Here is a 27,397-nt window from a genome sequence, read left to right on the forward strand (position 1 = left end):
CTATGATTTAATGTGACTTGAGCTTTTCACTTTGGGAAGAGCTGGAATGTTTCATAAGAGCAATTTCTGTGTCAAAACTAAATGTTCGATTCTACATTTTCTGCCCTTAAAATATTTTGGACCGAATATACAGAGGTGGCCTACAATTCAGTGCATGCATATTCTAAAAGCTTTGACTGAGAAAGCAAGGCTGTATCATAATGCACACCATAAAACATAGCCCAAATCAGCACAAAATATTGGCTAGGTACAGAGTTTTTGCTTCCATAGCCAACAACTGGTATTCATAAATTTTCCCTTTCTAACTAGTGGCTCTTGGTGTGACCTGAAACTTGTGTTCCCTGAGTAAAGCATATCTTGGGCTAGACCCAGAAAAGCAGTATGACTATACAGAGCAAAATGTATCCCGAACCTCATCCTTATTTCTGATATTCAGAGAGTTTACATAAGGACTTTTCCAGAATATTCTGCGAGTTGCTACAAATATTTAATAGATGGCTGTACTGCGAAGTCTATGAAATATGGATGCACTCTGGAGACTAGGGGATTATCTTAAAATCTATCTACCTATCTTCTAATTGTACAAGACTAGACACATGATTTTGAAGAGATTTTATTTGCGGTAAAATGAATTATTTCAATATTTGGTATTATAACGTAAAAACAGTAGTTTCTACTCCGAGAGTTTGCGCGACATTCTTCTTGCAGATATTCCCCATGGCCCACATGATTCTCACTCCCTTAATTCATGGAGGTGTCAGTTCACAAGTTGCCTTTCCAGAGAGGTCTTTCCTTATAACCGTCTGATAAATAACCAGCTCCATCACTATCTAGCCTGTTATCCTGCTTTGCTTTTCATAGTTCTTTTTATTTTTTAAACCTATTTACTTGACATAATATCCCATTTTATTCTAAGTGTCTGTTTCCTTCAACTGGAATGTAATTTTCATGTGGACAGGGGTTTTGTCTCTTCTTGTTCATAGTCATGTCCCTGGTATCTAGAAAAGTGCTAAGCACATGACTGTTTCGGAGTGACAATATAAATAAAATAGAGCAATAATAGCATCCTGCTATTTAGCGAGTGCTCACTATATGCTATGTACTGTGCAAAATGATTTATATATGATAGGAAAAACATTTAATTTTTTATAAACATCTCTCCACCTTCCAAAGGATGGATCCTGGTGGCAGAGATCTTTATTTCTTCCCAGCCCTGGGAGTTGTTCAGTATTGAAAGAGCTTTAGGGCTATAAATGTTTTGCATAAGAAAGAGAGAGAAAGAAAGATCTCTGAAGATCCAAGACCTAGTACTGTGACTTTGGGAGGAAAGAGGCAAGATTAAGATTAAGGGCCACTTGAAAAGAAAGAAAACACACTGCCTGGAGCTGGATGAGGGACTTTTCAGGTAGCAGAAAGATATCTAATGATAATTAGATAATTAGACAATGATCGTTGAAAGGAATTGTAGCTGTGCACTTATTTCAATAAGTCTGCTTCCTTCAGAAGACTGGCAAGTCTCCTTTATAGAGATGGTATTGAATTAGCTTGTTCCCTAAGCAGATACAAAGAAGACATAGCTGTATGGGGGATGGGAATGTGGGAGTATGTTAAAATCCATGTCTAGCATAGTGATTCAAGGTGTCAGCTGAAGATATCCCAACACCATAGGACAAGAGCACATGTAAGCTTTTGAAGCTTGAGACCTAGGAAGGTCAATTTTTTTGTTTTGTTCAATTTAGAATGCAATTTAAGTTCTGCATGATTATTTTAGACAAACTGGTTTTCATTTGACTCAATTACTATCTCACAAAGACCAAAACAAAATTAAATGTATAATAGAAATATGCACACACACATACTAAAATCATGAAGCTAGAAAATAAATACTTAAAAATTTCTATTATTCAATGGGAAGATTTATTTGCAGGTTTATATTACTGCAGTCAAAACCAAAATCAACTCTTGTCCCTGAAAACAACCCCTCTCTTACCAATTTTCTATTAAAGGCAATTGATATACTAGTCAGACAATGCCTCCCCCAACTCCAGATTCATATTCCTGATTTTGAAAAATAATTCTTATGTTTATTTGGGATCTGGGGGATATATCATGAGTGTTTGGAATAGAATATTATCAAAACCTGCCTATAAAAATTGATAAGACAGTTTCAGAGGTAGGAAGAGAGGGAAGAGAGGCAAGAAATGAGTTCATACTTGACACCTTGTTGAGATAAAAGCTGATCTGTAGAAAAATGGAACACTATGGTGGTGGTGGAGAAAGACTGATCCATTTGACTTATTGCACAGTTACTAGAGAAAACTCACAAAATAGAAGGACAAAAAAAACTATCTGGGAGAAATAAATGTGAGTAAAATTTAAAGGTTCATGAAGAAAGGCTTTGTTTTCCTGACACCAAAAAAGGAGAAAATACAAAACAGAAATAGCTTAAAAACTTAAATAAGTGAATTTAAAAAATAACAAGACCTGTGCAACTATACTTGCTGCAGTTCATGCTGATTATTGGTGTTTTGCTGCCAACCTAAATGATGTAATAAGCTTTCAACACTATGCTGCCTTTTCTGAACATGGTAAGAAGAGGAAGAGGAAGTGATGCTGATTGGTATACAATCAATCAACCTTGCTTGATCTGGTTTAGGAGACATGTATGTATTTTTAAATCATTTTGTACAATCTCAGAAGTCATCAGAGAATACAGAAAAAGGGAGTCTGCTTAGGGTTTGAACTGGACAGCACGCATCACATATGGGTATAAGTGATTTTTCTGAGAATCTTCTAAAAATTGGTCGGCAAAAAATGGTGTGTATAAAATTCAAGAAGAAAATGTCTGAACTGGTCATAATGAAAACATATACTTAAACATTTACACCATAAATATAGTGGAGCTGACATGCAAGTGTAAAGGAACCATTTGTTCATGAGCATCTAGGTTAAATTCACAGTATGGACTTAATGTATCCGTGATCTTCTTTGTTAGACTACTGTTGTCTCAACAGGTTTCTGAGATTCTCTCCTGAATGAGGCAAAGATGTGAAAAGTTCCAGGAAACTATCCGCTCATATAGCCTCACAAGAACAGATTTCCAACCCCTTTGATCATACGGTTCTGACAGTTGCTTCAGAAATGATTCTTTCACATGACAGTAGGGTAGTTGTCTCTCAGTTGTCTTCCTTGAGTCATAGGCTAAGTTCTTCTCTGGTTCTCTGTTCCTTCTGTTTACCTTACAGTGATCCAGGTATTATACTCATTCATCCATTCATTCATTCGTTCCCTCATTCTAATATTTATTGAAAGCCTAATACATGAACTGGGGATTCAATGGTAAGCACTACAAAGCCTATGCTCTCATGCCATTCATATTGGTGGGAAGGAGCACAACGAATGTCAACTACATTGGTTTCTCCAACCACAATTCTATGTTCTTGTTGCTAGGCTGGCTAAGAAACACTAGGAGACATACGTAATAAAACAGATTCCGGGATCACTGGGTCCGGGACGGAATCCAGAAATCCTTAGTTAAAGACAAACAAACAAAAGCCTTCCAAAATGGGATTTCTGTTAAACAGCCAGGATTGGAACCACTGGTCTAGTAAACAATGAAGATATTTGATTTTGTAGGAGAAAGCAACAAAACCAGGTGTGCTGGTTTGGAAGTATTACGGCCCCCAACACGCCATTATCTTTGACGCAATCTTGTGGAGGCAGACCTATTAGTGTTGATTAGTTTGGAACCTCTGGATTATGTTGTTTCCATGGAGATGTGACCCATCCAACTATAGAGATGACTCTGATTAGATAATTTCCATGGAGGTGTGGCCCCGCCCATTCAGCATGGGCCTTGATTAGTTCACTGGAGCACTATAAAAGTTCAGACAGAAGGAGCTCACTGCTGCTGCAGTTTACACAGACATTTTGAAGACAGTGGTTGAAAGCTGACACTGAGATTTTGGAGAACACCATTTTGAAATGCAATCTGGGAGCAAGAAGACGCCAGCCACGTGCCTTCCAAGCTAACAGAAGTTTTCTGGATGCCAATGGCCTTTCTCCAGTGAAGATACCCATTATTAATGCCTTACCTTGGACACTTTATGGCCTTCAGAGTGTAACTTTGTAACCAAATAAACCCCCTTTATAAAAGCCAATCCATTTCTGGTGTTTTGCAAAATGGCAGCATTAGCAAACTGGAACACCAGGTGTTCATCCTGCTCCATGAGGAATGCTGAGGGCCAGTATGGCTGGTGTGGGCTCCATAGGTGGGCGGGGGGTGGGGATCAAAGGAATAAGCAACCATTCATCGGTGGCTTCATCAAGTCAAGAGTGTCAGAGAGTTTGAAAGTCACCTAGAGCAGGTCAAAATTAGTAAATTCAAGAAGCATATACAGAGTTTGCTTTTAAAAAGCCTGAAGTTTCTAAGGCAACTATCAGGGGCTTGTAAGGCCGAATCTGAGAGACAGGGAAGACAAGAGTAAGAGGCAGAAGGCTGAAACAGGCAAGATGGAAGGAGGAGAGAGGGAGAAACTTCCAATGATTAGGACCTGAATTTTGCATACCTGGTAATGTATTACCTGGTTAACTCACTCTCTTGTCCCAAAGTACAGTGAAAGGGTAAATCTCTTTGTTGTCAAATCAAAGGCCAAAAGCCAGGCACCCTTCTTACTACCATTGCATATTTTATACTCTTTAAAGCTTTCTCAGGTATTTATGATCTAGACAGTTTAGATGTCATTATTCACCATCTACAACTCAGGGAATAGTGCACGACTATTTGACAAAAAGGTCCAGACTGGAATCCATATGTCCTGACTTGAAGGACAATTCTGATCTTGGAGGCATGGTTTAGTATCTTTTTCATTGTTAGCTTTGGTCAACAATGTAAAATGGGTCATAATTATTGAGCAGTCACTAGGTCCCAGGTCTCCGTACTCCATACTTCCCATGTATTAACTTATTTAATCCCAACAGCCTTATATGGTAGGTAGTTATTATCTCCATTTTAAGGTTGAGGAAACAGGTCAGGTGAAAAGGGTATGTGGAAGAGCCAAGACTCTATCCTAGAGTTGTCTGACTCCAGAGCTTATGTGCTGGAGTTAATGCAAATTCATTTCACTTTCAACTACATAGAAAACAAAGTCTATTTCCTTTCTCCTTGTAATTCTGAACTCCACACCCTCACTTTCCTGCCTGGAGATGACATATTTAATGCTAACAAAGAGTACTGAAGTTGTGAAAGTATACACTTTATTGGGTATTGGTCTTGAAATAAAGACAACATTGATGATTTTGACCTTAAAGTTATATAATGGCCTTTTCATGGAAAAATAAGTAATCAAATTTCATTTTTAAACTTCATGGCAGCTAGATATATATCTAACTGGAAAGTTATCCTTTCCTCTAAGTTTCTTCTTGCCTATGTATAATTTGGAAGTCTTTCCTCCTCCATAAAGACTTCCCAGATTGAAAATGATAATTCCTTACAGGTGTTCAGTACCGTGGGGCTAATGTTCAAGGTGATTTCCTATAATGCATCTCATTTAATCATCCAACAATCCCTCTAAGCTGGGAGTGTTAGTCATTACATCATCATTTTATATATAGATAACCAAAAACTCAGGCAGGTAAGTTAAATAAATTAAGTAGAAATGGGCTATAACAGGTCATATCAGTTAGTGGCAGTACTGGAATTAAAGTTCTCTGTTCTAGCTCTTCATCCTAAGCTTTCCTCTCAGGTAAAGGAGACAAAATTAGAGCTGTTGACATCAATATTGATAATGACTAAAGGTCATTTAAATGATAATATAACAGAAATTATTTAAGCATTTCTAAATTCTAATATCATAATGGCTTAATACTGGCCTTCTATTTACCATATGAATAATCAAAGTCCAGGGGCTTTGATTATATAATTTATCAATATGGCAGTATTTTATAAGTATAGGTCATTATTCATCTAATTTGTAGGTTGTGTATTCTTAAAATGAATAAGCCAGCATTGGATTTTTTTTTCTTTAATAATATTGTTTTACAGTGGTGTTCATACAGAGCAAGTTTAGTCTAATCATGTGGCAGATGGGAGATTTTTGTTGTCACCATTTAGAGCAGAGGAAATTTACAGCTGGATGTACTTTTTTTAGCGTAGTAGAAATTATGTCATCGGACCCTTTAATAAGTGAATTTTGAGCTGTAGATATGGGAAATATTATATTTATAACTGTGTCAATGTGATCAATACTAACACAATATGGTACAGTTTTGTTCTTGTAAAATAAACTAGGTTGATATTGAAGCCCAGAAATAAACATATTCATTTTTGTTTGAGTTTATTTTTGATTGAAACACCTTAAGATCTAAGTAGACACATTCATATAAAAAATAAAATAAGATCTTTTATTTGTAATGCTCTCACTTGAAAAAATGCTAGTAGCATATTGGTATTTTAGGATCTCTTAATTTAGAATGTGAATTTTAAAAGAGAAATCAACTTTTTAAAGTTCAGCATTTAATCATGTAACATTTTAAGAGTCAGAAATGTTTCACCTTAAATTCTACAGCAAATGTGGTAGAATACTCAATGCAGTAACATGTACACATCTCGAGTGTGCCCAGGCCTTAATGCATGGCCATGGAATTTTTTAAGCTTTCTTTCCCACTGATAAATGTATCAGAGCTAAAACAACTGGTTATCTAACACAACAATTCCTGAAAGTAAGGACATATTCATACATAAAATAATATTCACTGATTTATGCTCATGAGAGTGATGAATATCCATTGTGTGATGGTACAATGTATAATTAATCAGGTTTGTACTTCAAATTCAAAATGGCAATTACTATATACATTTTCCTGTTGGGAGCCCAATAAACTAATAATGAAGGAATTTTTAAATGACAATACCCACAGCAACAAGCAGAATGGAAAGACCACCAAAAGAGAAGCAGTTTCAACAAATAGCTTGAAGATGGTAAGCAAATAGAATACTGATGACACAAAGCAGAGGAAATCAAATCCTAGAATATATGCAGAGGACCCACATTCAGTGAAAAAAAACTCTGTCTACCTTGCACAATTCCTAACAACATTGGGACTTAGTAATAAGAGGTATGAAGGAGAGCAGTTGTGAGATTTGTGTCTGAAAACTAGGGTATCAAAATTATGGGGAAGAGATACACTTGACATGCACAAAACACTCATTGATTTTCTCCATTGTCTTTTTATTCTGTATTTCATTAGTTTCTGCTGTAATTTTTAATATTTCCTTCCTTCTTCTTGGATTAGACTTGTTTTCTCTTTTTGTTTCCAGTGTCTTAAGGCTGAGGGTTAGGTTATTGATTTGAGATCTTTCTTCTTTTTTAATACAGGTATTTACAACCATAAATTTCCCTCTAAGAACTGCTTCATCTGCAATGCATAAGTATCTTTTTTTGATTGTTTAAGTTTTATTTCAAAATCATAAACTTAACTCTGCAATCCAGCTAGTCTTGGAGGGGGAAGGCTAATGTAGAATTCAAAGAACTGCAGTGAAAGCACAATGATAGGATACTGAGAGCAGACCAGGGGAGGTGGGACACACTCTTGAGCTACAGAAGGAATGGTCTCGTGGTTAACACAAAACACAAATCAAATTTGTCCACAGTCGGCAATGGTGATCTTCTTGCCAGTCTTGCCATTTCTGGACCCAAAGTGCTCCATGGCTTCCACAATGTTCATGCCTTCTTTCACCTTGCCAAAGACCATGTGTTCGCCATCTAACCACTTGATCTTAGCAGTGCAGATGAAAAACTGGGAACCATTTTGTGTTGAGTCCAGCATTGGCCATGGATAAGATGCCAGGACCCATATGCTTCAGAATGAAGTTGTAATCATCAAACTTCTCCCGGTACATGGATTTGCCACCAGTGCCATTATGGCGTGTGTCGTCACCACCCTGGCACATAAACCCAGGAATAATTCTGTGAAAGCAGGAACCCTTATAACCAAATCCTCTCTCCCCATTGCTCAGAGCACAAAAGTTTTCTGCTGTCTTTGGAACTTTGTCTGCAAACAGCTCAAAGGAGACATGGCCCAAGGGCTCGCCATCGTCCACAATGTCAAAGAATACAGTGGGGTTGACCATGGGTGCAGGCAGGGTCTGTGGTAGCAGACGGTGGCACCTGCAAGACCTGCATCACATAAGTTTTGATATGTTGTGTCTTCATTTTCATTCAAAGCATTTCCCAATTTCCCTTGTGATTTCTTTCTTGACCCACTGGTTATTTTGGAGAGTGCTGTTTAATTTTTCACATATTTATGTGTTTCCAAAATTTCTTTCTGTTACTGATTTCTGATTTCATTACATTGTGGTTGGAAAAAATTTTGTATCATTTCTATCTTTCTAAATGTATTAAGATCTGTTTTATAGCCTAGCATGGTCTATCCTGGAGAATATCCCATGTGCACTTAAGAAGAATGTACATCCCTGTTGTTGTTGGATGGAGTGTTCTCTGGCTATCTGTTCAGTCTAGTTGGTTTATTGTGTTGTTCAAGTCTTCTATTTCCTTGTTGATCTTCTTCCTAGTTGATCTATCCATTATTGAAAGTGGGGTATTGAAGTACTCAACTATTGTTGAATCATCTATTTCTCCTCCCTACATTTCTGACGGCTTTGCTTTTATATTTTTCTGATGCATTGGCTCATTATAAAATGTCCCTCTCTAACCTAACAAAAACTTTTTTGTTTTAAGGTCTATTTTGTCTGATATTAGTATAACCATCATAACTTTCTTGTGGTTGCTGTTTCTATGATACATCTTTTTCTGTCCTTTTATGGTCAGTCTAATGGTATCTCTAAATCCAAGTGTGTCTCCTGTAGACAGCATATAGTCAGATCTTTTTTTTTTTTTATCCAGACTTTCAGACAGCAAGGACTCAGAAATATGCCTCTCCTGTATTTTACAAGGTTACTTGAGAATGGACTCCAGGAAAAACACACACACACAAAATAAGAATACATGAGATCTAGTAAAGCACTAAGATAAATTCCAGAATTACAGCTATTCAGGAATCTTATAGAGATAGCAGTCCAACTATTAATGTGAAGACAGGGGATCCAGAATATAAGAGGAAATGATAGGCTAGAAAAAAAACGATTGCTAGCTTAGAACAACTTGAGGTCATAGTTTATAAAAAAGAATAATCTAATTGAACTTGACTCTAGGGGCATTCTCCTTCATGTAGCTAAGTGACTGTGACATTGGACCTGTAGAGATAGAAATGAGGTCTTAAGCATACAACCTTACTCTGCAGTGATCCACATTTATACAACCATAATAATGGAAATCTATTTTTAGAGTTAACTGGTGGAGTTAATCATGGTCACAGAACCAATCAAAATTGTCATCAACTTTGAGAAGATGAAAATAAAAAAAGATGGCTGATAGATACTGATAGCACAGAGAGAAAGGACAAAGTTAGAAGAGAGGATAGAAGCACTAATGTTCTCATCTTTCAAAAGAATAAGTTCAGAGAGAGAAATGGAGTAGTTTATTTAATTTTCCTTGAAGTTGCAGATGATATGATATAACCTTATTGGGACTAGGGAGATAGGAATGGTGCATGGTAATATAAGTTAGCCGAAGTCCCAATATTGAATGGCAGGACAACAACAGTAATGATATTAGTTAAGACTGTATCAGGTAATGTTTTAAAGACTTGATATACATTAAATCATTCAATTCTCATAGTACTCCTGTAGGGAAGGTACTATATTTATTCCTACTTTGCTGATGAAGAAACTGAGGCAAGGAGAGACCCAGTGACCCACTCAAGGTCACTCAGCTAGAGAGTGGTAAAGCCACATTCAAATCTAGACAGGCTGACTCAGGAGTCCTTGTTCTTGGCCTGTATGCAAAATGCCTCTTACAACAGTTTTAGATAATGTCTAAATTTGATAAAAAGTGGAACTTTTAATTTTCATTATATTATACTTTTTAATCCTATTCATGGATTGCATTGATAATATAATAAGTGAGGTTTGTACAAACCGGGCAAACTTTCTAAAAAAGTAAAAATAACTTTAACCTGGATATGTAATATTTGATATATCATCACATAAACATCATGTAGAAGCCCAAAATGAAGAAATGGCTGAATGAAGAAGGGAATAGATAGAGATACTCTACTAGATAGATAACTACAAGGATGAAGGGTTGATGGAGAGATCATATGATTGGGAAATTCGGGTAGATAATCTTAGTGATCCTTTTGTGTTGTCCCACTGTCTAGACTACTCTTACCTTTATAATTAAAAATGCAAAATCATCCTTCAAGACTAAGCTTGAGCATCACTATTACTCTTAACACCAACTTGCCCTACAAAAACGACTGGTGGAGTGGCGTGTTACACAGAGGTTAAGTTTTAAAAAAAGTCAGCCAATAAAGCTAAAATTGTCTATAGTCAAAGTTTACCTTGACATTCCCATAGGAAAATGCTATCATGGAAATCACTATACTACTATTTCTCAATAGATCCAATATAGCCATTTTTTTCCCTCCAAATTCGGAGGAAATTTAGTTAAGCTGCACAAAAAGTATTTGGCTTGGGTTTAAAGGCCATGTCGTAGGAAAAATACCTGTTTTTAAACTCTGATATCTCAATGACAGTGACTTTGGGAATAGCAGATATCTCCTAACCCATTTAGGGATTGCATTCATAAACTGGAATAACTGAGACTACTCAAGTTTTTCTTTTTTCTTTTTTTCTTTTCATTTGCTAAGGATGTATAGTTGAATTCATATAAAATAAATGGCATAAAGATGTAAATCCTCTGTAATCTTTTCTTTGTGCCTTTCACTGAAAATTGTATACATCCATCATTCTATATTGAAATGACAATATAATTTAGGTAGAAAGGCATGAAGGAGAATGATGGATTAATGAGTGACAGAGGAGATGAATGAGACGTAGATGCAAGGATGAACAGATAAAAAGATCTTGTAATATATTAATAAAAAGTTATATAGCTGCTTAGGTACATATAGAGAGGTTCAGGGATTGAGATGGCTAGATAATAGCTGGGATGATGAGTGGAGAGCCTGACAGCTTGTTGGAGTGATGCATAGATAATGGGAGGATAATGATGAGAAAGGACCTGATGGAGAGAAAGTGGGAAGGATATAGAAATGGATGAATATACAAATATGTGAAAGTCATCTATGCATTTATTCAATGAATATTCATTGGGTGACTAGTAAGTGCCGGTCAGTGTGCTAGGCCCTGGACACAACAGTGAGCAAAAAGAGATATAGACTCCCTGCCCTCATAGAGCTCAGATTTGGGCATATTATTTCAGAGGAAATTTTTTGAAAACAGGTAAGGGGTCCCAAAGGAATGGGGATGCAACTTTAGGAAGGATTGTCAGTAAAATCTGAAGAAGAGATGGCTGAAGGAATAGAAGAACAGACTATGATACCAGATGGATAACTACAGAGATTAAAAGCTGATGGAGAGATGTACATATGCAGATAAGTAAGAGCTGGAACATAAATACGAGCAAAGAGGAAAAGAGGCATAGTTGATGGAGAGATGAAAAGATGATGGTAAAGATAGGCAATTCCTGTTAAATGAATGAATGCAAAAGTGAAGAAATGCAGAAATAAATAGATCCATGTGGAAATGGTGAAAATAAAGTTAAAAAGCTGGAGAAATGGACAGATGGTTCATTCAGAAGAAAGTTTTAAGCCCACACTCCGTATTGGTATGACTTCATGTATTATTACTTGCCTTTAATATGAAGGGAGTATCTACCCAGATTAAATACAATTAATAAACACAATTCACATGAAAATAAGTCAATACAAAGTCTTTAATTTGAGGAACAGCTTTTGCTATATAAATGACTATAGATTGGCATACAATGTTTTTTTAATCCATTTCAAAAGCAGAATCTGATAGTTAATTACCTACCAGAGCTATTGGCTTGTAAAAGCTCCTTAAGCTTCCAGAGTCCCTTAAGTATGATGGCTGCTCTCTATTTTTAGACATCAGTAATAGTTGCTTAGCAGCCCTGAAAACTCCTTTTTTCAGAAACTACCATCACATTCTAGACGACACTGAAAAAATATGCTGCCTGCAAACTCTCACCCAGGATGGAAGTCCCTCGGCTAAGGCTGCCAAAGGAGAACTTTCACAAGACACCCAAATCAAGACGCTTGCTCTGCTAAAGAGGGAGATAAATGTACCGGAAACAAGGGGAAGCTTGGGAGCACTTTTAGTTCAGACATCTGCTAACTAAACAGTGATGTAAAACAGGATTGAGATTTAGGAGTACGTTAGGTGAGGGTTTACAATTTTTTTCAAATAAGCTGAAAAATTCCCTAAAATCTGTAGGATGCCTTTTTTTACCTACCCCACCTAACTTATTCATTCAAATCATTGAACATTTACTGACAATATACTGTGGTAGAAACCTTAGTATCTGATGCAACTGTGATCAATAATTGTTGATTAATTGAAAACTATGGCTGAAGCTGGAAATCATTTAAACATGACATTTACCTTAGCGTATTTAAAAAGAAATCTTATAAATGGACATTCATTCTCCTCTATTTTAATGGCCAGTCAAGGCCTTTATATTGTGTGTGGGTCCTCAGATTTACATTTCTCATAGTCATTATTGCATAAACAACCTAAGGCATCATCTCAAAGTTTCACTTTGAAATGTAGCAGAAATTTGGTGACACTTATGAGGCAATTAAAGTGCAGAATGTTTTTAGATTTGTTTCATTTTTTCAATCTCTTAAAATCCTCTCCCCTACTCCCAAAAACCAAAAACAATTTTTGTATTAACTTGCCTATATCAATTCTTTCTCAATCATTTAATTTGGATTCATGGAAAGAGCATTTCTCTTTTGAAAGTCATATTTAATTCTTGTATGTAATATTCAATTAAATAACATAATCACAAAATTAAGCACACTTGGCTTAAACAGGTTTGGAAACAAACATAATGGCTGTTGGCAAGCACACAACTCCACAGGTGGAAACAGATGTGTACAAAGCATTAGCGTATTAGCTGTGAGTTTGCAGTGGGCCTTACAGCCTGAAAAAGAATAGAGAGCATTAATAATCTAGCAAGGGGTCACGTAAGAGTTTCTACTCCTGCTGCCAGAGATTGTGCCAAGCTCTGGGTATATCAAGTTGTAAGCTTCTGTCCTCAGGGAATCAAATACATGAATACCAAATTTTGATAATGCTTTCCTTGTACAGTTGAGGTGAGTATGAGCCCTTGCTTGCTCTTTAACGCACATTGTGGCATTTTCCAGTAATTTTCCCTCACAGGGCACACGTTTCTCCATCTATAAAGGGAAGCAGTAGGAGAGAGATCTCTAAGATCCTTTGCTGCTCTCTTGTTCTAAGAACTGATTTTTGGAGGTTTTGGAGTTAGTATTACTTTTTCTTTAAACTGTGCAAAGATAATGAATAAGTCATTTTTCTTCCCATTTTGGTATTTCTGATTAATACACAAAGGTGCTTTTAGAGTTATAAATTCCAAACATAGGGATATAAGAAACAAATTACATATGACTGGTGGCAGCCTGATACAACAGAAGGAGCAATGAACTAGGTGTAATAAGTCTAGTGGAAATTGTTACACTGTATCACGTGAAAGATGGACTAATGTAATGGAAACTGTATAGGTTGTTCCATTAGAATGTTGGTTCCATAAAGACAGAGAATATATTTTTCTCACAATTATATCCCCAGTGCTCAAAGAATATTTGTCAATTAAATGAAAAGAAGATGCTCATTTGATGTTGCTCTCGCCCACTGGAAAAATGCAAAAGATATATGAAGTAATTAGAATGAGCAAACTCAGAGTCAGAACCTAGAATGCAGGTTACCAGGGGATGGGGTGGGAGTAGGGGAATAGGGAGTTAAGGTTTAAAAGGTATAGAGTTTCTATGTTAGACAACGGAAAAGTTCTGGTAATGAATAGTGGTGATGGTAGCATAACACTGTGAATGTAATTAGCAGCACTGAAGCATATATTTGGATGTAGTTAAAAGGCGAAATTTCAGGTTGTATATATGTTACTAGATTAAAATTCAGAAAAAATCTTCTTTGATATCACATCAACACTCAACAAGTGGTAGTCTGGTTTTTTTTTTTTTTTTAAGTTAGTTACAATGTGGACTCAAACCAAATGAATGAATTTTTTTTACTCATTTACATTATACCTCATTGGCTTATGTTGCACTTTGGCTCTTTTACTCATGCCTGATTTGTAGAATTATACATTGGTCATTTGGAAAATACTGGTTCACTGAGTTATGCATATCTTCTAAATGTTGACACTTCTCATTATACAATATTTAAAATATCACATTTGTTAACATTATCACCAATCTCATCAGAAAAGTCTCTAAGTTTGGAAGTTGTCACACGTACAAGGTAGAAACAAATTTTCCAAATTTCTAATTTTTGCTTAAGTTTTCAAATCTTATTGGCAGCAAACACTGCCATTTGTTTTCCTTTAAGTGACAGGCTCACTTCCTTTCTTTCTGAGAAAGTGTCTGCCAAATGTCCAAGTATGAATAACCATAGTTTGTCTGTCATTCATTCTTTCAAATAAAAATGGCAGTTCCTGGAAAAAAAAAACAAAACAGGTAGTTCAGACTGAAAACTCAAACTATTGCAGAAGTGCTTTTTCTTAAGACAACATTCTTATTTGTTATGCAGCTGCAGTCCTTTATGTGAACTTCCCATTTTGTCACCCAGAAAAATAAAATATGTATTTAAGGTTCAATCTTTAATGAAATTACCTAACTTTACTGCTTCATTAAAGAGATTCTTAAGTAAAATTTGCTCTTTTCTTTTTTTCCTTCTACTGTGAATATGTGACCATGTGGAAAATAATGTCTACTCATGCATTTTGGCTCCACTGTCTTAATTTGTGCCAATGTGCCCACAGTTTGACCCACCATTTATTTTACTCCACCAAAGCAAATCTCAATACAGAAAAAAAAAAAAAAAAAAGGCAAGTAACTCTTGGAAAAACTATAAGAATAACTTTGCCTTCACAGGTCCTTTAAAATCATCACAGGGAACCCTGCCCTCGGAGGTCCCAGGACCAAACTTTGAGAACTACGGTTCTAGGTATAAATCTTAGTGTAAAACTGCTGAGTCAAATGGTATGTATATATTCAATTTTACTAGACACTTTCAAATTGCTCTCAAAGTAGTTATATCAATTTATGTTACCACTGGCAGGGTACGAGATTTCCCATTTCCAGCCCCTGGTATTGTTTGACTTTTTAATTTTTGCCTAATTCCCTTCCTAATGGGCAACCAAGGTTTTCTGTTGCATCTTTCATGGAGCTCGCCTAATGTATGTACAAGATAGACAGATAGATCTATAGATAGATATGAATGGATATAGATTCAAACATATACACATATACCTATATATGCATACCTGTATGTGTGCATGTATATGGGTGTACATATGTGTAGATATGAATTCAAATGGTAGCATCCTGTACATACTGTCCTAAACCTTACTTGTTTCTTTTAATAACATTTCTTAGAGATATTTATCAGAACAATTTTACTATTTAATAGCTATAGAGTATTCCATTTTATGGATGTACCATAATCTAACCATGGTTTTTCCTTTTTGATTGGTAGCTCTTCATAAATTCTGGAATTAATGCTTTTCCAGCTATATATATTGCAAATAAAATTTCCCAAGCTATCACTTGTCTTTCCACTTATTCATGGTATCTTTTATTTATTAAATTGAGGTTTTTAAAAAATAATAATCTACCTATATATAGCAGTTGTTTTCTTTATATTTTGTCTTTTTTTCTGACTTCTGTAAAGTCTGGTTTCCTATTGTGTGGTCATTGAGACAGTCCTCTATATTGCATTCTAGAAGTGTTGCCATTTTGATTTTCACATTTACATTTTTAATTGACCTGGATTTATTTTTTGTCTGCTGTGATGCATAATTTAACTTTTTCTACATGTATAACCAGTTCCCATTATAACCTGTTCTTACCCCCACAGAGTTGAATTTCCATCACTTTGATATCTTAAGTTTCCATATGTAAATGGCTCTGTTTCTAGGCTTTCTATTCTGTTCTATATGTCTATTTTTATTCTCTCCACCAATACCATGTCTTAATTACCATGGTTTATACTATTTTTTGATACATGGTAGGACAAATTCCCACACCTTACTCTTCTTCAGAACTGTCTTAGAAATTTTTGTAGATCAATGGCAGAGAAATTACTTTGGACATCTTGATCTGTAATTTTGTTTTCTTTAAATGTATTAACTTTAAAGTCATTTTCATGTTGGTTCATAAAAGTGATTTCATTTGTAATAAATACATGTTACTAATAGTCATTTTTTGTCTGCCTTTCTTAGCATGATATTTTGAACTGTGTTTTAGAATTTTGGTTTGCAGGCTTATTTTAGTGGGAAGGTTTTTACTTTCTCATTCTCTTCCTCTCTTTCTTCCTCTCTCTCTCTCTCTCTCTCTGTCACACACACACACACACCATCACTCTCTATAATCTGTCTCATGTTGGTATGATTGCATCCACATAAACCTCCAGATCCCACTCAGACGCTAGTCTTCCTTACGATGTCAGTCATTATTGATATCTCAGAGAGAATCCCAGAGCCAGAAAAAGTTTATCATGTCAGTTTCTGGTCATAATGTCCTACATTTATAGGACATTTATAGCCTCGCTTCCCTAGGCCTTGAGCCAGACAATAGTAGGCAACACTTTTCCCACCTCAGGAAGAGGGGAAGTATTGCCCCAGGGTCTGGCTTCTAGCAATGAGTTTGGCTTTGGTACCCCATCTTTCAGGCAGGGCTTTTAGTCCTTAATGCCATAGAGGAGCATCTGCCTACGTCCCAACTGAGTCTAGCAGACCTGCAGCTTCAGCCCCAGAAAAAGCTTTGCTTTTCTAAATATTTATTGTTTTTGAATTGGTAATGTTTTGATTTTTGTTTGTTCTAATATTTTACCTGCCATTGCCATGTTCTTGGAGCCACAGGATGTGAGTTAAAGTGAGCACTTACTGCGCCAGCTTGACCAGAAATCTGTCATGCCTTTATAATGATTTCAGACACCGTCCTTCATGTTGATATTTGCTTATTTTGTTTGTTCTGTGAAATGCAAAAATGGCCATGATTTTAAAGACTATTTGGGAAAAAATGAAGTAAATGGACTTTTCAAGTTCCCAAATTCCTTTAGTTTATCTTCTATGAACCTGCTGACATTTAAATCTAAATTTATGAGTCCTCTATCAATTAACTGACTCAAACAGCACAATCAAACGCCTTCTCCCCTAGACCTTTTTGTGCAAGTTCATCCTGAGCTGTTTTTCACTTCTGTCTCTCTTCTTTCTGTACCAGAGAAAGCCAGGCAATCCCAGGCTGTAACCATCCTTTATCAAGAGATAGGCTGACAAGTTAGATGGCTGATCTGGTTAATTTCAGGGTCGCCCGCCATAGATGGCCATCTCAGACAGCAGGGAAATGGGTGGGTAATTCACAATACAAGCTAACAGTTTTGGACAGAGCAAAGCATTTTCTTTCAACCCCAACTATGCAGTAGTGAAAAGGATTTCTCTCTATGACCAGGTGGTGTTAGACACAGCATGTGACCCTGATAGTATTCACACTGAGGCTTTAAGTTAAATTAAAGGCTTTCAGACAATAAGACACTTCAGAACAGCTCACTACTTTAAATGTTAACACTGGGGGTTTTCATTTCAAATTATTTCTTAAAAGAAAGTAGCTGAGAATACAATGGGAAGGTAATATCTTGGTGTCATGATTTTCACAGTTTTTACAATCCATGTATGAAAAAAATTCTGTGCTTACAGTGGAGTTAAAATGTAAGCTCAGTTGTATCATTAATAGCAGCAAGTTGCAATCCTTCATGATTTCATTTTTTTTTATAAAGGAGGAAGAATTCACAATCAGTCACACAGATTCCATTTTGCCACACACCCACCACTAATTGACATAACATTAAATAGTTACCATGGCTTCATTAGAAGTGATTCTAAAAATATTAGTCTCTGAATACTGGATTGAAAAATTAAAGTGGGGTGAAATTGTTTCAGTTAAGAGAGCTCCTAAAATCCATTTTCATTATCATCTAAACACACACACATGCACTTTGGAAAGCCTACTTGTTCATGCGTTAATATTAAGAAGGTTAAACACTAGAATTGCGCCCTCTGGGTAGTGTTCGAGACACAATTTAAAAGGAGAGAAGATGATGGTGATATAATAGATTAATGGGTGAGTGTGTAAAAGTTAAAAGAACATGATTTTACGTCTCCTAGAGAAACTCACATGTTTAACTTATAGTGTTTAACAAAACTTGTTTATTTCTGATTATAGGATCAGTATATACTTATCACTGAAAGATAAAAAAAATAATAATCAAGGGATTTATAAAGAAGAAAATTAAAATGACCAGACACAAGGATTGTGGGAAGATGGCAGAGTAGGAAGTTCCATGAATCAGTCCCTCCACCAAAACAATTATTAAGCTGTCAGCAACGCTCTGAATCAACTACGTTGAAACTCTGGAGTCTAGGGGAACACTGCAGCGTCTGGGAGGGACGGGAGGAAGACGCTGGTAAATTGCAATAAATACCGTGTATAATTTAGGATACCATATTGTATTTGGAATATAGTTAACTTAATATAAATGTATTATATGTTACCATGTAATGGTCTATGATTTTAAAATGAGTTAATCAATATTAGAAATTAAAATGACTAGCGATCTCCTTACCCAACATAACTTCTCAAAAGTTTTTCTTACTTCATTCTAGTCTTCTTCCAGTGTTTGTGTACATTTGTGTAACAAAATAGGAATCAGAGTTCATGTGTGTTCTATATGGTACTAGGCTCTATGATTTTCACTCAAGATTAATTTTGACCCATGTTGTCTTTATAATTAAAAGTTATTTGTGAGTATTTTAAATTGCTTCATAATAATCCACCCAAATGCTATAATCAGTTTATTTGACCTTTTCCTTCTTTACTGTGGGACATTTAGGTTCATTTCTTTTTGGTCTGTTAAAAATAAAGCCAAGATTAATATCTTTGTGCATAAATCTCTTTTCAGTGAAAACCTTTAATCATTATATCATTTAATAACAATCCTTCCTGCTCCCCCAGATGTACGATACTATCTCTATTACCATTCAAATATACTCAGATCTTTGCATCTTAAAAAAATAAGGTCATTTGATTACATTTCTTCCTTCAGCTGCTGCTCTACTGACCTTCACAGCCAAATGTCTTGAATGAATTGTCCATGCTGACTCTTTCCACTTCCTGACCTCCCAGGCACTAGCAACCCATTCCAATCTGATTTCATTCTTACCACTCTACTGAAACCCCTCTGATGAATCAACTCTTTTCAGTAATATAAGGCAAATTTTCAGAAACTGTATGTCTTAACCTCTCAGCAATGGTCAATGTAAGTGACTCTGACCTCCTTGGAACACTCTTTTTCCCTTAGCTTGCATGACATCATGCTGTCGTGGTTTTCCCCCTTTGACCTTTCTCTTTTCCATTGCCAAGTCATCCAATCTACCTTATCCTTAGTGAGAATTATTCAAGGCTCCTATCCTAAGCTACCTTGTCTTCCTAGTCTATGCATTCCCACTATCTCATCTTGCAAATATCTACTTAATCTTCAAGGCAAATTTAAATTTCAAGTCTTCTTTGACTTGACTCTACCAGATCTTTCTGACTCTACCAGATTCTTCAAAGTCAACTTACATATTGAGCCTTTACCAGCTGAGGTTATAATACTCTGTATCCACCTTTAGCTTAGTGCTCATTAAATTTAATTCATTTTTAATGTTTTGTTTCTCTACTACTGAACTTCCCATTTGCAGGAACCATATCTCTCTCATCTTTGCATTTTCCACAGTGCTTACATCAGTGCAGAGCCTTAGTCAGTGCTCATTAACTGCTTATTGAATGAATGAATAAATCACAGCTGTTCTCTTAGAACAAATGTGGTTGCAAGGAGCAGAAATAACAATACAAATGACTCAAGTAAAAATAGATGTATTATAAGGATACATGAGAATTTCACGGGATATAATAGGAAATATAACAAGGACTCATGAAGATTTGGAATCCAGACAATCTTTCAGTGTGTGTGTGTGTGTGTGTGTGTGTGTGTGTGTGTGTGTTGCTCCAATCTCCTGATTCTCAGACCAAATTCCTCTGCTCTCAGCAAACACACATGGTAGATCAAGGTTATCCCAGAATGGTAACCTGAACCCATGAATCTACATAACCTTCAAACTTGGTTCCCCAGCAAAATTACTGACTCAGTCACTGGGGCTTAATCACAGGTTCCAGGAGGGAGAATTTGAGTGATCTTATGAGAATTTAATGGTTGGGTGCCCATCTGTGGCCCAGGATCGCATTATCATGTGCTACATGTCTAAGCCTGCCCTTCTAGGTTGTGGATGGGAATATTTTCTAATGTAATGGTATGGGATGGAAGGTCATAATTGTCATTTCTAAGACAAAAGTGCCATGATTACTTCTTAAGCTTTCAAAGCCACAATAATTTCCATTAATTCAAAACTATGGTCCCTGCAGCTCTGTGCTCTGTAGTCACTGTTCCGGTCATGATTTTTGATGATCTAAATATCTGCGTAGAAATGCTCCCCAAACCTTGGGCTTTCAGTTCCTTAACCACCTCTCTTCCAACGTTCATGTAATCCATCCCACTTCAACCACCCACTCCCATGGTCACACTCAAGCCTTGACATTTCTAACAACTGCAAACCCTCCATAATCTCAAATTAAAGCATTACACTCTCTGACCACTAAACTCCTATCTTTCCAGCTCATTCCCCCCAGAATTATGATTCCAACATCCTTTGACCCCACTGGGACCTATGGTCCATAGATACTACCATCTTTTCCCTGTCCTTCAACACTTTGATATACTTCCTCCAAACAACAACAACAACAATAATAATAATCACTCTTTGCAAACATCCTCAATACCCTTGCTACTCCCATCACTTAAGCATATATTCTTGGTATAATTTAAACCTGTATCAAGTCCCGTTCTCCCTATTTAACATTTGGACCAGTCATCCTTTACAGTCTTTCCTCCTCCATTCATAAAATCTTTCACAAAGATTATACTGTCAATTATACTCCTTAAAAGTTTATTTTCTCCATCCCTGTTAGTACTAGTTACTTCAGTCTACCATCAGTTCTTGCCAGTATTTCTCCAACAGCCTCCTCTCTACTTTATGTCTTATGTGTGTCCTCCTCTAATCCAGTCTCCACAAAAATGCCAGAGTTATCTACAACCCAAATCTGCTTGTATCACTTCACTGCGTAAACTATTTAGTTGTTTCCCTTCACCTGCTGAATAAATCCAAACTCTAACTTGTACAACAGCTTTTCCACTGTCATTTCTTCCAACTTCTTGGCTCATGCTTTATACTGCTGCAGCATGGAAGTGCCTGCAGCATAGAATATGTTATATGCTACCATACTCACCAGCCAGGCATATTTCTGTAAATACCAATGTAATTGGTACAATTTCACGATTTTGATCATGTTTTATTCTCTGCCTGGAATACCCTCCCTGCCTCTATTTACCCAGAGACAGCAGAAAGATAGAGGCAGATATTCTTTAAGAGAGAACTGGATCCAAATCTGTTTTCTCCAAGTCCCCACCCTCCAAACCCCACCACCTGTCTAAGAATGTGTCTTTTCTGATACTAACTCTGGTTTAAAGAACATTAAGATCCTAATGCTTGTAAACATGCCGTGAAATGATAAGGGACAGATTGTTATTGTCAGCTATTGTGCAATGGAATTAAAAGCACTGGGTATGAAAGGACAGTGGAGAAGGAAATCCGGAGCTTCACAAATCTGGCAAGATGCTAACTTGTGCAGAAAGTGTAACTGGCAACTGCATGGAGCCAAGAAACACTATATCAAAATATGCTACATCTGTTCCTACCTTGCGGGGCCATTGCACTTCAAATAAAACTTGTATTCTTGGCAAATTAAATTGAGAACTTAATCTAATCTTACACTTGGGATGTGTGTGCTAACTTCTCTGGCATTCAAATATATTTTTAATGAGATATAAGCTTCCAAGTATCAGTTTTGTAAAGATTAAGCAGATGTTAGAATTGAAAATTGCTCAATATTTATAGTGACTCTTTTGGAAATATACAACAAAATTTTAAATTATAATATCCAAATGAGCATATGTATATGCATAAATATAGTTCACAATACATACATCTTTCTAATAATTATGTTTATATTATAATGATTGTTATAAAACATTGTTTATAATGAGAAATTAGAAACAGAAGGTTGATAAACCTTACTATTATTATAGTAATAACAATAAGTCCATAAAATGGGGCACTGTGAAACCCACTGACATAATGAGGAATATTTATATTCATTGACACACAGAAAGACCATGCAACATACAGTGGAGTGAGAAGAACAGAATATGTAAGGTAGACAGAGCAATCCAGCATTCATAGCATACTCCAACCAACCACCCACATGCATACACAGTGTTTGTATGCAATTTTTTAATGTAATTGTTTTGGGATAATTTTGCTCTCTTATGCTTTTCTGTATTGTTTAAATTTTTCAAAATGATCATGTATCAGTCTTTATAATCTGAAGAAAAGCTATTAAAATTTAAATTAAATGTTACACCACTAAAGTACAAGAGGAAGCCATTAGTGGATATTTTTATAATCTTTTGATGGCTGAAGAGGACTTTGGAAGCCTGATAACTAGGTCAAGTTTAACACAGGAAGAGAGTTATAGTTTCAACTATATAAAAATTAAGAATTTCAGCAAGACAGATCACAAAACAAATGAATGAACACTTATCAACCATAAACAAAATTACAGCTACGTGGGGATTGGAGAAAATACTCCCAACATGCTTGAAGGTAGTGGCGTAACATCCCTAAAATATACATGGCACTTACAAATGAATAAACAGGAAAGATTTGACTAATTCACATTAAATAGAAATACACAATTATTTAAAAATTGAATATAATGTGAACTTATCTTAGTGATCATTTACCTATTATAGCAAAGAGAAAATTTCAGATAATTACTTCTCGCTATATCATCCATTAGGATAGACAAGTCTTTCCTGCAATGTCATACTCAAAATTAGTGAAAAGATGCAGGGCTAGGTTCTTTGTGATTTTATAGGAATGAGCCCTACAGGAAGTTTTCCATTTTCTTTCTGGAGACAGAATTAATTTCTTTTAAATACATCATGATACTTTAAAGTATTTTTCCTAACAATCCAAATATAAAATAAGCAAAGGCTCTCAGCAGATGTTTATGAACTATTACTGAAATGTTTTGAGTATAAAAACATGAACACACTTCTAAATTGTTTTATACTTCTCTTCCTTTCACTTTTCAAAGGAGCTGGGCACAGCAGGTACATCTCCCAGCTCTTTTGCTCTTTTAACTGAATGGAGCAGCTACAACATAGTGACAAGCACATGGACTTTAGAGTGGAGAAAATGTGATCTGAATACCCCTTTCTCTTACTAGCTGGGTGTTTCTTTCTGAATGACAAATGCAGTAAGTTTCAGCATTTGGAATTACTGAATTAAAAAATATGAGATTAAAAATATCTTCTCAATTAGGATGTAACAAATGATTATGACTACCAACCCATTATATAGATATTTCTTTTTAGTTTCTAGTGTATTAGAATAGCTAGAAGGAAGTAGAGGAAATTATTGAGCTGTAATCCAGTAGCCCTGATCTTTGATAATGATCATAAAGCTATATAGCAAATTAAAATAAAATAAAATAAATTTTAAAAAGTCAGTTGCCCATGTTTGTATGGATCTACTTCTGGATGTTTTATTCTGTTCCACTGATCTATATACCTATCTCTGACAATACTACACTGTCTGAGTTAACCTACCTTTATTGTAAGTCTTCAAATTGGGTAGAGTGCAATACTAGAGGTCAATAAGGGGTAGGGGGTGGATAAAGGGTATGGGATGTTTGGGCTTTTCTTTTTTCTTTTTATTTCTTTTTCTGGAGTAATGCAAATGTTTTAAAATTGATCATGGTGATGAATGCATAACTGATGATTCTGTGAACCGTTGATTGTATACTTTGGATGGATTGTATGTGTGCAAATATACCTCAATAAAATTACATTTAAAAAATTAAAAAAAACTCACAAGTGAGATAATGTAGATAAAGCAGTTAGCATGATGCCTGGGGTAGTATGGATTCAACGAATATGACTAATAATAATAATAAGTACTGGTGGTATGATGGTAGAGGTGGTAGTTATACTTTCCTTCCCTGAGAAGGACATATAAATTTCTTATTTTTTGTCTCTTTAGTGGGATTCAGTTTAAAGACAATCACATAGGGGTTTATGCTCTCAATATGTGAAAGTGAGAAACTTCAAGCCTTGTAATCTTACCCTTCTGAAATGAGCACTGACATATTTCTTTCTATGTGAACAGGTCATTCAGCTCATGCATGAAGGGCTTATTTTGTGGAATCCTGCCCTGAGCTAATTATATTTTTAAATTGCCTTCATTTTTAATGGGTGAATGTCAATAAAAATTATTTAAACACAATGAAAAACAAAATGAACCACTAAAGTCATGAGATATCTATTTGCTAGACTACTGGACTGGGAATTGCTAACCCCTGTTTAATTACAGCTCTTTGTCACTTTGGGGACAAGGGTACAATTTACTTTTTTTTTTTTTTTTAAGAATTCAGTTACTACATGAGGAAATTTGAATAGTTTCTTTATCAAAATGATATAAGGTCATGAATGTCTTTGTGCCTGGCACTGACATGAATAAAACATAGATAAAATAAGCACTAAAACCTGTATTTCAGTTTTGAACATAGCAGTAAACATACAAGAACAGTAAAAAGAGGTCAAGAGCAGGACATTGAGGAGCTCAGTGTTGGGGCCAATTTGTGGGCATTGAAGTCTGACCTGGGTATGAATTTTTACTCTACAGCCTTGCACAGGTGACTGAAATTCTGTGGTTCTGTCACCTCCTTTGATAAGTTAGGATAGGCACATTTACCTTATAAGATTATTCTAAGGATTAAATGAAATAAGATGTAGTAACTAACACAGTGCCTGACCCATCAAAGAGGTCCCCAAATAATATCACTCCTTTAGTGCCTTTCCTATTAATGTCAGGCACTGTGACGAGATGACCGAATTTCTCAGTCAACTTAGGCTATGCTAACTGAGCACCAAGAAGAGAGTACCATCAGTCAATTCATTTAAACAGTTGGTGAATTCTGCCAAAACTATATACAATTTTTTAAAAATGCCAAAATAAAAATAAAATAAAAGAATGATTTCTCCTCCACCCAATTGCTCATGTTGGCATACTATAGACCAAAATCTGGCCCAGGGATCAAACATTTTATCTGTGTGGTAACTACCTAATAAAGATTGAAAGCCACGGGAAGATTTCAGTGTTTAGATCTAAATGTACCATCAGGTGATTCTTCAAGGACAGATAAATTCTTTGAAGTATTGCACAATGACTTAAGGCAGATACAATGCAAGATGGGGCTTCTTAGCCCCTAAGACATTTATTACTGGCATTCTCTCGCTTTTGTGAGGGATGTGTTCTTGAAAACCCACAGGTAACTTAAAACTGAATGTCAAAAGCAATTTTCTCATAAGAAAGAAATGATAAAGGCCATGTGAAAATCATTTCCAGGGAGCCAGCTGCAGCAGCCAGTTAACCAACTCTCTGGGGCTAACAAAAGGGAAAGCTGAGATTCCTCAATGCCTGCACCCTACTCTAACAAGAAGGAGCAATTCATGGGAGGGTGGGGGTGGGGGTACAAAAGCTCCAATGAACACAGCTGTGGAGATAAAAGGGCCTGAGTCCGTCTGAGCCCATTTCTAAATGCCCAGCTGAAGATACTATCTGAAAGCAGCGTCAGAAAAGGTGTTCCTTGACTTTTTCACATCAGAGCTTGTCTGACGAATTTGATGGGGCTAAATTATATTTTACTGAAGTGATATGAGGTCAAATCACAAAGATTCAACAAGAAAAAAAAGAAAAGAAAGGAAACTTCGCAAGGCAGATGAACAGAAATACCCCACCAGCTCAAGGCTTGAAATGTTAGAAATATCTATTGCTAAAGAAGTTGGGCTAACGGCTATCATTTGCTAATGAGCTCTCAATCTGCATTGCCTATAATTGTCCTGAGGTGGCTGTTCACTGAAGATAGTTATCCTGAACACAACTCAGGTATGTTAATCAAAGTCTAAAAAGAAAAAGGTGGTCTATTCTATTCCAAACACCATAGGTTAAACTTTGATAAGCCAAGAAGGGTCTTAGAACAATACAATGTATCGAGTAACTAAGCTGTGCTGGGCCCTGTGCCAGAGATGCTTTGCCAGAATCTTCTCAATCACAGCAAACTTTCTCTCTCGATATGATCAATATTACATTAGAGAGGCTGCTGCATGAAGGCAAATTTGGGGAGTTACACAACTGATAGCACTTGACCTTTTATGTTGTAACCAGCACCTTTCGAAAAGTGCTTTTACATACATTTCACTCTACCTCCACAAGAGACAAGTAAGGAAACTAAGGGTTTGGTGAATTCCCCAAATTGGCACATCTATGAAGTGGAAGAGGGATTCTAATCCAGGTCGAAACAGTTCCAAAATCTCTGATTTTCCCAATCTGCCATACTGTGAACCTGTGTTCCCTGAACACTGGTTTGAGAATACTGCTTTAAAAAAACACTGCGTTTCAAGATATAACTGTTACAGTGTAAAATACAGTAGGTGGTTTGTAACGAGCATTTCTTCAGATTGTAGTAATTCAGCTTTCAAATGCTTTTTAAATGAAAGGTCCAAAAAAATTACCTATGTATTCAGTTGTGCTTGAAATGCTGCTATGGGTGAAGTCTCACAATGCCTTTTATGAAAGGGAAAGCAATTCTCTAGAAGGATTATGAGAGTTCCTAATTTCCTTTTTGTCTTCCCCTGAATGCTCTCAAATTTTCACAGAGATTGTAGCTTAAAGAAAACACAGTGTTTCTCTTTACCCTCAACCCCACCCGCAGCCATCCATGAATAAGGTTCTTTTAAACTTTTGGACAAAAGGGCAAAGAGTGAGCTTGTGATGGCAGTGTTATTGAGAAGGAATCAAAATTGCTTGTCATGTTTAATTGCAACTACACATCATTTCAGTGAGTGCAATTCACATATTGTTTCAAGGTTTAAGAAGGTTTCATTCTCTACTAGTATGAAACAGATGCCTTGTAA

At 36.0% G+C, this 27,397-nt stretch overlaps 1 pseudogene; it reads right to left on the minus strand.

Annotated features, from left to right (window-relative positions):
- Positions 1 to 7,635: 7,635 nt before the first annotated feature.
- LOC119523045 lies at positions 7,636 to 8,131 on the minus strand (annotated as a pseudogene).
- Positions 8,132 to 27,397: the final 19,266 nt, after the last annotated feature.

Source organism: Choloepus didactylus, chromosome X (genome assembly GCF_015220235.1).
Source record: "Choloepus didactylus isolate mChoDid1 chromosome X, mChoDid1.pri, whole genome shotgun sequence".
Taxonomy (NCBI): domain Eukaryota; kingdom Metazoa; phylum Chordata; class Mammalia; order Pilosa; family Megalonychidae; genus Choloepus; species Choloepus didactylus.